A 14,447-nucleotide genomic window follows, 5' to 3' on the forward strand; every position below is an offset into this window, starting at 1 on the left:
CTAGATTGCATAGAGTCTGAAGGAGTTCCTTCCAATGTTGAGTGGAGCCCATGGGCAATACCAATGGTCCCAGTAGCCAAGAAGAATGGGTCTATCAGGATCTGCCATGACTTGAAGGTCATAATCAACCCAGTACTGAAAGTAGATCAATGCCCTCTGCCCAGGATAGAGGATATCTTTGCAAACCTTTTTGGAGGGAAGCAATTAGCTGAGGCCTACCTACAGATGGAGATAGAAGAAGAGTCTATGGGTTTCTCAACATATACACTCACAAGGGGCTTTTTCACTATAATAAACTTATTTTTGGAGTAACATCTGCACCTGCAGAAAGCTATGGACCAGGTGCTGCAAGGCTGCCCAAGCACTCGGTGTTACCTGGATGACATCATTCTTACTGGTGAGGATGACAAGGAGCATCTCCAGAATCTCAAGACAGTATTAAAAAGATTAGAAGATTATGGGCTCAGACCACAGTGCAACAAGTGTGAATTCTTTAAACCAGGCATCACTTACTGTGGTCACACCATTGACACACAAGATTTACACAAGTGTGTTGAGAAAAATCAAGCAGTGGTGGATGCTCCAAGACCAAAGTTGTGTCACATTTGCGGTCCTTTTTAAGATCCTTCAATTACTATAACAGGTTCCTGTCGAACCTCCTAGCGTGCTCTGCCCCTTGAAATTGTTACTACAGTTCGGGAAGAAATGACAATGGACAAAGCAGTATGAGGTGGTTTTCCGAAAGACAAAGGAAATAATAATGTTAGACACAGAGTACCCACACATTATGATCCACATTGTCCAGTGAAGCTCGCCTGTGATACTTCACCTTATGGTATTGGTGCAGTCATGTCACATGTTATAATCAATGGCAGTGAATGTCCCATAGCCTTTGCATCCTTGACGTATTCTCTCTAATGCAATTTGAAATACTCCCTATTACAGCACAGATGATCCAAAGGGATAACAGAAAAGACCCCACACTGTCAGATGTCTACATGGAAACCCAAAATGCCTGGAATGTGCAGAAGAAATTCCAGTTTTCCATTTTTACCAGTACCATGAGCTTGCCCTTGACAGGGGTTGCCTTATGGGGGGGGGGGCGGAATTGAGAGTTATATCATCCAAGCATGTTGATTATTTAGGTATGCTTAAAATGAATGTGTTGGCTAAAGTTTTTCTGGTGGCCTGGGATGGATCAGCAGATTGAGCAGCTTGCCATGTACTGTCCAGGATGCCAACATGTCCAGAAGATGCCAAGAGCAGTGCCATTCCATCCTTGGGAATGGCCTGTATAACTCTGGTAGAGGATTGCTGTGGATTTTTTGGACCATACATGGGCAAAAAATTTCTTAGTAATAGCGGATGGAGCTACCAAAGTGGCCAGAAGTGTTCCCAACAGCCTCCACTACAACCTCACACACTGTTGTTGTGTTGAGAAGCCTCTTCTCAATGACTGACATTCCAGAACACAGTCAGTGAGAATGGACCACAGTTTGTTGTGGAACAGTTTCAGTCATTCCTGGAAATGAATGGAATAAGACATATTACAGCTACATCATATCACCCAGCTACAACTGGCTTGGTGGAAAGGTTTGTCCAGAGTCTAAAGAACACACTGTGAGCAACGTCAGCAGAACACACCACACTGACACTGAATCAGAATTGCCAAATTCCTCCTTGTATATCGCAATGCAGCACACTCCACAACCAATAACTCGTCAGCCATGCTATTCCTGAGTCATCTCTTGTGCTCATGCTTACATCTTCTCAAACCCAATCTCAGAAGGAGTGTGCAAGACAAATTGAGGGCTTCTCAGACAAGGGGGTTTGATGTTTCACTCCTGGACAAACAGTCCTGTGAGGAACTACAGAGGTGATCAAGAGTGGGTACTCGGGAAGATTAAGGACAGAACTGGTCCGCTCTCCCACACAGCGGCGATCGCGTCCGATGTCATCTGGAGGCGACACGTCAATCAGCTGAGGAGAGCAGAGTCAATTGTTAGAGAAGAAATGTGTCCAGAGCTGTCAGAATCACTTCCTGCAGACCCAGAGTCAACTCCCACAACCACCAGGGATGAGGCCACGGAACCTGAGATTGTAACACAGCCACAAGTATCTCGTTCCTGGCGAAGTAACACCCCCCACCCCATCAGGAAAGATGCTATCCTACCAAAGAAAGCAATCCTCCACAGCGATTAAATCTTGAATGTTACCTATGCTTTGTATGTCTATATAGTAGTTGTATTACATATAGCATACTGTGTGTGTACGTGTATCTATTTGTGTGCATGTGTATGTATGTATGTATGTATGTATGTGTGTGTGTGTGTATATATATATATATATATACCTGTATGTGTGTGTGTGTGTATGTGAGTGTATATATATATATATCTCTAAGAAGGGAGGAGTGTAGTATATTTAATATTCAGTAATATTTGTGCAATATTGTAAATTTATTGTTTGATTAAGCATTCTTTTCTGTTTACATTATTCATTATGGGTTATAGGTAAGAAGTGCATGAATGACATACGTCATTATGCCACTGCATTAAATATGAGCGCCAGACTAAAGAAAAATTAAGTACACACGTTTCCCAGCTCCTGTGTTTTCTTTTCATTAGTTTCTGGAGTTGCAAAATATAATAAAGACCACACAAAACTACAGGAATATGATGTATGATTTTGGTCTCCTTACTTTAAATGATGTAATATCATTGGACACAAAATACTGGAGGAACTCCGCAGGCCAGCCAGCATCTATGGAAAGGATCCGAATCTCTTGTGTTTATAATAACGTTGGAGGCAGATTCATTTGACTCATTCCTGCACAGAAACATTTGAGTCATACAGCACAGAAACAGGCCCTTCAGCCCAACTGGTCCATGACAGCAAAGTTGTCCCATCCAATCTCGTGCCACTTGTCTGTTTTTGACCCATAGCCTTCTAAATCTTTCCAATCCATGAACCTGTCCAAGTGTTTTAAATGTTGTTATTGTGTCTGCTTCAAGCTCCTCCTCTGGTGGCGGATTCCACATAGATACCACCCTTTGTGTAAGAAAAAGCTCCCCCCCCCATCCTAATCCTATGCCACTTAGTCCTTGATACCCCAGATCTGAGGAAAGGACTGAGTGCATTCACCCTATCTATGCCCCTCTTGATATTGTACACCTCTGTAAGATCACCTCTCAGTCACCGACACTATGGGGAATGAAGTCCTAACCTGTCCAACTTCTCCCTATAACGCAGTCCCTTGAGTCCTGGCAATATCCTTGTAAAGCTTTTCTACATTCCTTCCAGTTTAATAACATCTTTCCTATAGCAGAGCAAACAAAATCAAACATGATACTCCAAGTGCATCCTCACCAACATCCTGTACAACCACACCACAATCTCCCAATCGCTGTAGTCAACGTCCTGAAAGCCATTCTGCTTCAGCGCCCGTGACATCACTTTCATGGGACCACGTAACTGTACTCCGAAGCCCCTCTGTTCTGCAACGCTCACCCGGGCCCTGTCGCACTAAGAGAGGCTATATTACAAGGGGAATTGAGTACAAGAGCAAGGATGTTCTTTTGCATTTGTACAGGGCCCTGGTGAGACCACACCTGGAATATTGTGTACAGTTTTGGTCTCCAGGTTTAAGGAAGGACATTCTGGCAATTGAGGAAGTGCAGCGTAGATTCACTAGGTTGATTCCTGGGATGACAGGGCTGTCTTACGCAGAGAGATTGGAGAGATTGGGCTTGTACACACTGGAACTGAGGAGATTGAGAGGGGATCTGATTGAAACGTTTAAGATAATTAAAGGATTTGATAGGATTGAGGCAGGAAATATGTTCCAGATGTTGGGAGAGTCCAGTACCAGAGGGCATGGATTGAGAATAAGAGGTCAGTTATTTAAAACAGAGTTGAGGAAAAACTTCTTCTCCCAGAGAGTTGTGGAAGTGTGGAATGCACTGCCTCGGAAGATGATGGAGGCCAATTCTCTGGATGCTTTCAAGAAGGAGCTGGATAGATATCTGATGGATAGGGGAATCAAGGGATATGGGGACAAGGCAGGGACTGGGTATTGATAGTGAATGATCAGCCATGGCGGTGCAGACTCGAGGGGCCGAATGGTCTACTTCTGCACCTATTGTCTATTGTCTATTACTTGGGTCTGTATCCCTTGAAGCTCGGAAGAATGGGAGGTGACCTTATTCGAACATACAGGATCCTGGAGAGCTTGACAAGGTAAACACTGGGATGCTTTCACTAGTGGGAGACCCATGAACAAAAGTAAGGGGCTGGTCACTTAAAACTGAGGTGTGTGGTGAACCCCTGCAACCTTTGCCTTGGCCACTGCTGGAAGCTGGATCGTTAGACATATTTAGACCAGAAGACCACCAGACGTAGGTGCACCATTCAGCCCATCAAGTCTACTCCACCATTCCATCATGGCTGATTTATTTTCCTTCTCAACCCCATCCTCCTGACTTCTCCCCATAACCTTTGATCAAGAAACCATCAATTTCTGCTTTATGACTTGATCTCCACAGCCATCTGCGATAATGAATTCCACAAATTCACTATCCTTTTGCTGAAGAAATCACTCCTCGCCTCTGTTCTAAAGAGATGTCCTTATATTCTGAGGCTGTGCTCTCTGGTCCTAGACTCATCAACTGTTGGAAACATCCTCTCCACTTCCGCTCTATCTAGGCCTTTCAAGTTGGCATCTTCCCTAAAGGGATGTCCTTCACCTGGTATAAGACTCTTATCTTGTTGAATAACTCCCTCTTGAATAGCTTCTTGAACCATGGTTCCACGGTTCAGTTGCTCATCCTTCCTTCAGCCCCCACTCTCATCCTCACAGGGGGCACCTATCTGAGACTGTTGAGCAAGCTCAAGGGCTGAGGTTCCTCCATTACTACCTCATGGATCCTCCTACCTGCCTCACTCACAGTCACACTTTCTTGTCCCTGGCAACAGACCAAATTTGAAGTAGTTAATCTAGTGGGATTAATCTAATCTGTTGGGGTCATCTACTGTGTCTGGTGCTCCCAGTAAGGCCTCCTGTATATTGGTGAGACCTAACATAGATTGGGAGACCACTTTGCCGAGTACCTACATCAGCCAGAAAAAGTGGGATCTCCCAGTGGCCACCCATTTTAATTCCACTTCCCATTCCCATTCCGACCATGTCAGTCCATGGCCTCCTCTACTGCTGCAATGAACCCACACTCAGGTTGGAGAAGTGACGCCTTATATTCCGTCTGGGTAGCCTCTAACCTGATGACATGAACATTGATCTCTCGAACTTCCAGTAATGGTGCCCCCTTCACCATTCCCCATTCCCATCTCCCTCTCTCACCTTCTCTCTTTGCCTGCCCATCACCTCCCTCTGGTTCTCCTCCCCCTTTTCTTTCTTCCATGGGCTTCTGTCCTCTCCTATCAGATTCCCCCTTCTCCAGCCCGTTGTCTCTTTTGCCAATCAACTTCCCAGCTCTTTACTTCACCCCTCCCTCTCTCCTGGTTTCACCTATCACCTTCCTCCCCTCACCCCACCCACCTTCTTATTCTGATTTCTTATCTTTTTTCTCCAGTCCTGCTGAAGGGTTTCAGCCTGAAACGTCAACTGTACTCTTCTCTATAGATGCTTCCTGGCCTGATGAGTTCCTCCAGCATTTTGTGTGTGTTGCTCAACAGAAAATGTCTACTCGCAATTACCCTATCTATACCTCTCATAATTTTGTATACCTCCATCAAATCTCCACTCATTCTCTGACAATCCAGGGAATAAAACCCTTTTCCTACAACTCAGATCCTCAAGTCCTGGCAACATCCTTGTAACTCATCTCTGTACTTCCTCAATCTCATTGATACTTTCCTGTAGGTAGATGACTAAAACTGCACACAATACTCCAAATTAGGCCTCACCAACATTATATATAACTTCAACGTAACATCCCAACGCCAGTATCCAATGAAGGCCAATGTGTCAAAAATCCTATCTACTTTCAATGAATCACGAACCAGATCACTTTGTTTACCACACTCTTCAGTGCGCAATTGTTCACTGTGTAAGTCCTACCCTAGTTTGTGCTCAACGTGCATTAAATTCCATCTGCCATTTTTCAGCTCATTTTTCCAGCTGGACCAGATCTTGCTGCAAGCTTTGATAATCTTCCTTGCTGTCCACTCTACCCCCAATCTTGGTTTCATCCACAAATCTGCTGATCCAGTTAACCACATTATCATCCAGATCATTGAAATAGAAGACAAACAACAATGGACCCAGCACCGATCCCTGCGGCACCCCACTAGTCACAGACCTCCAGTCAGAGAAGCAATCATCTGCTACCAGACTCTGTTTTTTTTCCCCACTAAGCCAATTTATTATTTCATTCTTAATGCCAAGTGACTGAACCTTCTAAACTAGCCTCCCATGCTGTCAAAGGACTTACTAAAAGCTCTTGCACTTTATTTGCCTTCCTGAACTGCACATTCTCTCTAACACTCTCTTCTGCATCTGTTTTCCTTTTCACTACCTTGATCAACTAATATATGGAATGATTTGTCTGGATGGCACATAAATGATTTTCAATGTATCTCCATACATGAAAATCTAGTCAGGTGGAAGAAGGCAGCATACATGAGGTTTAGGAAGCAAGGATCAGATGGGTCTATTGAGGAATATAGGGTAGCAAGAAAAGAGCTTGGGAAGGGGCTGAGGGGAGCAGGGGGGCATGAGAAGGCCTTGGCAAGTAGGGTGGGGGAAAACCCCAAGGCATTCTTCAATTATGTGAAGAACAAAAGGATGACAGGAGTGAAGGTAGGACCGATTAGAGATAAAGGTGGGAAGATGTGCCTGTGAGGTTGAAGTTCTGGAGCATGATAATATTAAGGGAGAGGAAGTGTTGGAGTTGTTATAATACATTAGGATGGATAAGTCCCTGGGGCCTGACGGAATATTCCCCAGGCTGCTCTACGAGCTGAGGGAAGAGATTGCTGAGCCTTTGGCTAGGATCTTTATGTCCTCTTTGTCCATGGGAATGGTACCAGTGGACTGGAGGGAGGTGAATGTTGTCCCCTTGTTCAAAAAAGGTAGTAGGGATAGTCCGGGTAATTATAGACCAATGAGCCTTACATCTGTGGTGGGAAAGCTGTTGGAAAATTTTCTTAGAGATAGGATCTATGGGCATTTAGAGAATCATGGTCTGATCAGGGACAGTCAGCATGGCTTTGTGAAGGGCAGATCATGTGTAAAAAGCCTGTTAGAGTTCTTTGAGGAGGTGACCAGATGAGAGTAGTGTAGTGGATGTGATCTACATAGATTTTAGTAAGACATTTGACAAGGTTCCACACGGTAGGCTTATTCAGAAAGTCAGAAGGCATGGGATCCAGGGAGGTTTGGCCAGGTGGATTCAGAATTGGCTTGCCTGCAGAAAGCAGAGGGTCATGATGGAAGGAGTACATTCAGATTGGAGGGTTGTGACTAGTGGTTCTGGGACCCCTACTTTTCGTGATTTTTACTAACGACCTGGATGTGGGGGTAGAAGGGTGGGTTGGCAAGTTTGCAGATGACACAAAGGTTGGTGGTGTTGTGGATAGTGTAGAGGATAGTCGAAGATTGCAGAGAGACATTGATAGGATGCAGGAGTGGGCTGAGAAGTGGCAGATGGAGTTCAACCGGAGAAGTGTGAGGTGGTACACTTTGGAAGGACAAACTCCAAGGCAGAGTACAAAGTAAATGGCAGCATACTTGGTAGTGTGGAGGAGCAGAGGGATCTGGGGGTACTTGTCCACAGAACCCTGAAAGTTGCCTCACAGGTAGATAGGGTAGTTAAGAAAGCTTATGCGGTGTTAGCTTTCATAATTTGAGGGGTAGAGTTTAAAAGTCGCGAGGTAATGATGCAGCTCTATAAAACTCTAGTTAGGCCACACTTGGAGTACTGTGTACAGTTCTGGTCGCCTCACTATAGGAAGGATGTGAAAGCATTGGAAAGGGTACAGAGGAGATTTAACAGGATGCTGCCTGGTTTAGAGAGTATGCTTTATGATTAGAGATTAAGGGAGCTAGGGTTTTACTCTTTGGAGAGAAGGAGGATGAGAGGAGACATGATAGAGGTATACAAGATATTAAGAGGAGTAGATAGAGTGGACAGCCAGCGCCTCTTCCCCAGGGCACCACTGCTCAGTACAAGAGGACATGGCTTTAAGGTAAGGGGTGGAAAGTTCAAGGGGGATATTAGAGGAAGGTTTTTTACTCAGAGAGTGGTTGGTGCGTGGAATGCACTGCCTGAGTCAGTGGTGGAGGCAGATACACTAGTGAAATTTAAGAAACTACTAGACAGGTATATGGAGGAATTTAAGTTGTGGAAATATATGGGAGGCAGGGTTTAAGGGTTGGCACAACATTGTGGGCCGAAGGGCCTGTACTTGTCTGTACTACTCTGTGTTCTGTGACAAGAAAATAGTAATAATAATTTATCTAAGAGAGAAGAAGAGCTATGCAATCTAATTTCTAGACAGATGTTTAAGTTATTGCTTTTCAATTCTGAGTTACATGTGCTTTGGTCTGTTAATGAGCATCATTGTGTCCCTACACTCCTGAATCCCTTTAATAAAAGCAAAGAATGCTGGGAATACTCAGCTGGCCATGCAGCACCTGTGGAGAGAAGAATATAGTTAATGTTAGTTAAACTTTTTTTAAAAATTTCAGCTTTCCTTCATGTGTGGAATACTGATTTTGTCCCCTGATTCCTTCACCATGGAGGCAGAATTATTCAGGCAGTGTGGGATCTCCCTGTACTTCTAACCAAATGCAACTCCTCACACCACTCTAAGAGAAGCATTCCACTTGCTAAAATATTTAACATCTCCTATTGCCAGGCAGCACGTACAGAAGCCTGAAGTCCCCGCCAGCAGGTTCAGGAGCAGTTACTTTGTTCACGACTATCAGTTTCTTGAACCAACCTGCACAACCCTAGTTACAACCTCAATAATGGAACATTACAGGCCACCTCTTGCACTACCAGAGATTTGCTATTGAGTGTGCTTTGCACTAATGTCCTGTTTTATAGTCTTTTATTGCAATGTATTGTATAATTTATGCATCCTAGATGTTCTGTGTGTTGTCTATACCTGCGTACCTGTGATGGTGTTGCAAGCAAGTTTTTTACTTTACCTGTTCCTTTCTATATTGACGTGCAGTACCTCTTTCATTTTATAGATTGTCACACCAGACTGTCAGCTGTTCTTGTCTGGCGCATAGTATCAGAGTTGGTCTCCTTTCGGATTAACCAGGTCACAATATGAACGTTCCTGACTCGACCCTTGTTTTTTTTTTACAAGGCCGAGTGCCCAGCTCGATGCTCAACCCGCCACGGATGGAAAGCGTGCTCGGGAGTGGCCCAACTTGGATTCGAACTTGGGAGCCTTCGCTTCCGAAGTCCGGCGCTGATGCCACTGCTCCGCCAGCCGGCTATAGTACCTCTGAAAAAGGGATATGGCAAATGAAACAGATCTGCTATGTTCATGCATCAGTCACTTTATGGAAGTCACTTTAAATAATTGTTCAAATAATTTAATTCATGTGAATATCATTTCACATTAAAATAAATTATTTGAACAATTATTTATAACTAAATTGAACAGGTTTCAACCTTGTCACAGATGCACATGATAATAAAATCAACTTAATGAGTTGATACATGATATTATGACCGTCAATAATGAATAAATATAGATTACACACAGTCTCCTGGAGGTGGCAGTAGGTTACCTCTGCACTGAGCATCAGCTCAGAAGAAAGCATCTTTAAGTACAATTAAAAAAAGGTAAAGCTGGTATATTTGTTCTCATGGGCCATGTAAAGGGCAGCCTGAGCAACAGTATTGCTTCTTTCTCCTGATGTTGCCTTCTTTACATCATTGAAGACTAGGAAATCACTTTACCTTCTCTTACTCCACCATGGTCAATTCCATGGCCATGAACCTGGTCTGGAGCTTCCAGCTGCCAGACATTTTAATAACCTCTTTCCCACCCCCCCCCATTCCCACACCAACCTGTCAATCCTCGGCCTCCTCCACTGCCAGGATGAGGTTAACCACAAACCAGAGGAACAAGATCTCCTATCCCCCCTGGGTGGTCTACAGCCCGATGACATGAACATTGAATTCTTCAACTTAAGGTAACCTGCTCTCCCTCTGTCACATTTCTCTCTCCTCCTGATCTATCCAGTTCCTCCCCCATCCACTCCATCTGTCCATCACCCACACACTCCTCCCACTGGGTCCCCTCCCCCACCCACTCCATCTGTCCATCACCCACACACCCCTCCCACTGGGTCCCCTCCCCCACCCACTCCATCTGTCCATCACCCACACACCCCTCCCACTGGGTCCCCTCCCCCACACACTCCATCTGTCCATCACCCACTCACCCCTCCCACTGGGTCCCCTCCCCACCCACTCCATCTGTCCATCACCCACACACCCCTCCCACTGTGTCCCCTCCCCCCCACCCACTCCATCTGTCCATCACCCACACACCCCTCCCACTGTGTCCCCTCCCCCCCACCCACTCCATCTGTCCATCACCCACACACCCCTCCCACTGGGTCCCCTCCCCCACCCACTCCATCTGTCCATCACCCACACACCCCTCCCACTGGGTCCCCTCCCCCACCCACTCCATCTGTCCATCACCCACACACTCCTCCCACTGGGTCCCCTCCCCCACCCACTCCATCTGTCTATCACCCACACACCCCTCCCACTGGGTCCCCTCCCCCATCCACTCCATCTGTCTATCACCCACACACCCCTCCCACTGGGTCCCCTCCCCCATCCACTCCATCTGTCCATCACCCACTGGTTCACCTCCCCCCACTGTCCCATCTGCCCTCCCCACCTCCATGTTCCACCTTCTTCTCCAATCAGATCTACCACCTGTGGTCCATTGTCACCTCCACCTCTCACTTCCTATCACTCATTTGCTACCTCTGCTCTCCTCACCTCCATCTGCCTGTCACCTGCCAGCTATTGCCCTGCCCTTCTACACATTTTTCTACTATCTCTCCTCTCTACTCTTTCAGTTCAGATGAAGGGTCTTGACCCAAAATGTCAACTGTCCATTTCCCCCTGCAGATGCAGCCTGACCTGTTGAGTTCCTCCAGCAGTTTTTTTTGTTATCCAGTCACTCTTCACTGGCTGCACAGCCTCAGTTGGAATGTGTATTTATACAATTATATAACTGACATTAGCTGATTTTCCAGGCCTCTACCTTTCCAGATCAAAGTTATAGGCCTTGTAACGCCCACGCTGGGGCTTCTGCTCCTTGTGGCCCTTTCAACATCTTTGCTCAACCTGCATTCAGTCACTGTTTAATGATGCTAACTTTTAGTCTGCAAATCTCACTATTTCCTTTGCTGGAAGAGGAAAACAAAGCAGTTAAGCTTGCTGTGATTTTCAAAGACTTGTTTTGTAGATTTTGCATTTGATCATGGCTGACTTATTATCCGTCCTAGCACTATTCTCCTGCCTTCTCCTTGTAGCCTTTGGTGCCCTGACTAATCAAGAGCCTATCAAACTCAGCTTTAAACCCAGTGACTTAGTCACCATAATCATCTGTGGTAATGATTCCACAGATTCTCTGCCCTCTGGATAAAGGAATTCCTCTTCGTCTCTGTTCTAAATAGACGTCCTTCTATTCTGAGGCTGTGATCTTTGGTCCAAGATATTAACCTGTTATGGCACATGGGAAGATTAGATAGGACCTGCTTTAATGTATAAAGTCTGACTACTTAGGCAGATGAACTTAGAGCAGTGATCTGCACAAGACAATATGATATTGTTGCAATTAGTGAGATGCGTTTGAAGGAAGGACAGAACTGGCAACTCATTATCCTAGGGTACAGAAGCTTTAGATAGATGGATGTAAAAGAAGGGGTGATGTTGCAGTAATGAGGGAGAATATCTCAGAAGGTTCTTCCAACAAGGCCATGCGCATAGAGTTTAGGAACAAAAAGGAGGTCACTTCATTGGGATTTTGTGACAGGCTTCCTAATGCTCAGAGGGACAGAGACACAAATGTGTAGGCAAATCACAAAGTAAGAGTTAATAGGTGGAGTGTCAACTTCTCCAATGCTAATTGAGATCTTAGTGTGAAGGATTAAATGGCGTAGAATTTTTAAAGGAGAGCTTTCTGTGCCAGTATGAATATTGTCCAATGAGAGATGGGGCAGTACTGGACCTAATTTTGTGTAATGTAGTCAGGCAAGTTGATGAAAAGTCAGCCAGGAGCACCTTGGAAATAGTGCCATAATATAGATCATAACAGCACAGCACATGCCTTTGATCCTACAATGTTTTGCCAACCTTTTAAGATCAATGAAACCCTTCCCTTCCACATAGCCCTCAATTTTTCTATCATCCATGTGCCCATTTAAGAGTTTCTTAAATGTCCCTAATGTATCTGCCTCTATCACTGCCCCTGGCAGGGCATTCCACTCATCCACCATGCTCTGTGTAAAGCACTTACCTCTGACAGCCCCCCTAGATTTTCCTCCAGTCACCTATAAATTATGCTTTCCTGTATTAGCTGTTGTGGACAGGGATACGGAATGGTCCAAAAATCAAGGAAGGCTGATTTCAATATCTTAAGGCTGGAAGGTATAAAGGTAGACTGGGAGCAGATACTTAGAGATAAATCCACATCTGACAAGTGAGGGTCATTCAAAAGTTACAGAGCAAGAATTCAGGGTTCCTATAAAGGTCAAAGGTGAGAGCTGCTACTCCAAGGAATCCTGGAAGTCAAAGAATATTGAGGGAACAAAGCAAGCATAACAGCATTATAAAAGGTGGTTTAAAGTGTTTACATTGCAGTGCAGTGACTGAGGTAATAGATAGTGGGGAGCGGAGGCAATTGCAATAGTTGAACAGATTAACTGCCTGGGAGAAGAAGCCTTTAAAATGGCTCGAAGTTTTTGCTTTAATTGTCCTATAGCACTTTCCAGAAGGGAGCTTTTGGAAAAGGCAGTTTGCTGGGATGGTCGCGTCCACAATGATTTTTCCTGTCCGCTTCTTTGTCCCAGACACATAGAAACCCTCCAGCGATGGGAGACTGCAGCCAATGACCTTTCTGTTGACCTGACAGTTCACTGCAGTTTCTGTACATTATGAGAGGGTACTGCACCAAATCAAACCGCAGTGGCTGACATTGTAACTTTGTAAAACACTGGTTAGACCACACTTTGTGTGCAGTTCCAGTCAGCATACTACAGGAAGGATGTAGTTGTGCTGGAGAGAGTGCAGAGGAGATTCACTAGGATATTGACTGGATTGCTGGTTAATCTATCTCTTGGGAAGAGGTTGGATAGACTGGGTTGTTTTCCCTGAGTTGAAGGAGCCTGAGGGAGACCTAATCAAGGTTTATAAATTGTAAGAGGTAAAATTGTAATAGATAGGGCAAATAGTCAGAATCTTTTTGTTTTGTGGAAGAAGTATCAAATGCCATCTCAATGACTCTTCACTCAACCCTGGAACATCAGGATAGCAATGATGCATACATCAGGATGCTCTTTATCGACTACAGCTCAGCATTCAATACCATCATCTCCTCAAAACACATCAATAAGCTCCAAGACTTTGGTCTCAATACATCTAAAACTTAAACAAACTTCTGTAGATGTGTGGTAGAGAGGATACTGACTGGCTGCATCACAGCCTGGTATGGTAACACCAATGCCCTTGAAAGGAAAATCCTACAAAAAGTAGTGGATACGGCCCAGTCCATCACGAGTAAAGCCCTCCCCACCATTGAGTGCATCTACATGAAATGTTGTCACAGGAAAACAGTTTCCTTCATCGGGGACCTCCACCACCCAGAACATGTTCTCTTCTCGCTGTTGCTATCAGGAACAAGGTACAGGGCCTCAGGTTCAGGAACAGATGCTTCTCAGGCTGCTGTGGGAGTCAAGGGGAGGAGATTGCTGAAACCCTGATGGAGATTTTGTATCTTCACTGACCATGGGTGAGGTCTGATCACTGAAGGGCAGGCAAATGTTGTTCCTTTATTCAAGGAGGGTAGCAGGGATAAGCCTGTAAACACCAAGCCTGCGAGAGATCCTGTCTGACCAATGAGGTTGAATTTTTCAGAGGTAATAAAATGTGTCAACAAGGGCAATGTAGTTGATGTAGTCTACAAGGATTTCTATAAAGTGTTTGGCAAGGTCCCACATGGAAGGCTGGTCCATGAGATCCAAGGTGGATGGCAAATTGGATCCAAAATTGGCTTGAGGATAGGAGATAGATGATGAAGGTAGAGTTACGTTTTGTGATTCAGAGCCTGTGAGCAGTGGTAAAACACCAGTGTAGGGACCCTTACTGTTTGTCATATAGATTAATAATCTGGAAGGAAGGGTGACGAGGTCCTGTAAAGTGAGTTTAGGGGGTTTAACA

Source organism: Hypanus sabinus, chromosome X1, assembly GCF_030144855.1.
Source record: "Hypanus sabinus isolate sHypSab1 chromosome X1, sHypSab1.hap1, whole genome shotgun sequence".
Lineage (NCBI taxonomy): Eukaryota > Metazoa > Chordata > Chondrichthyes > Myliobatiformes > Dasyatidae > Hypanus > Hypanus sabinus.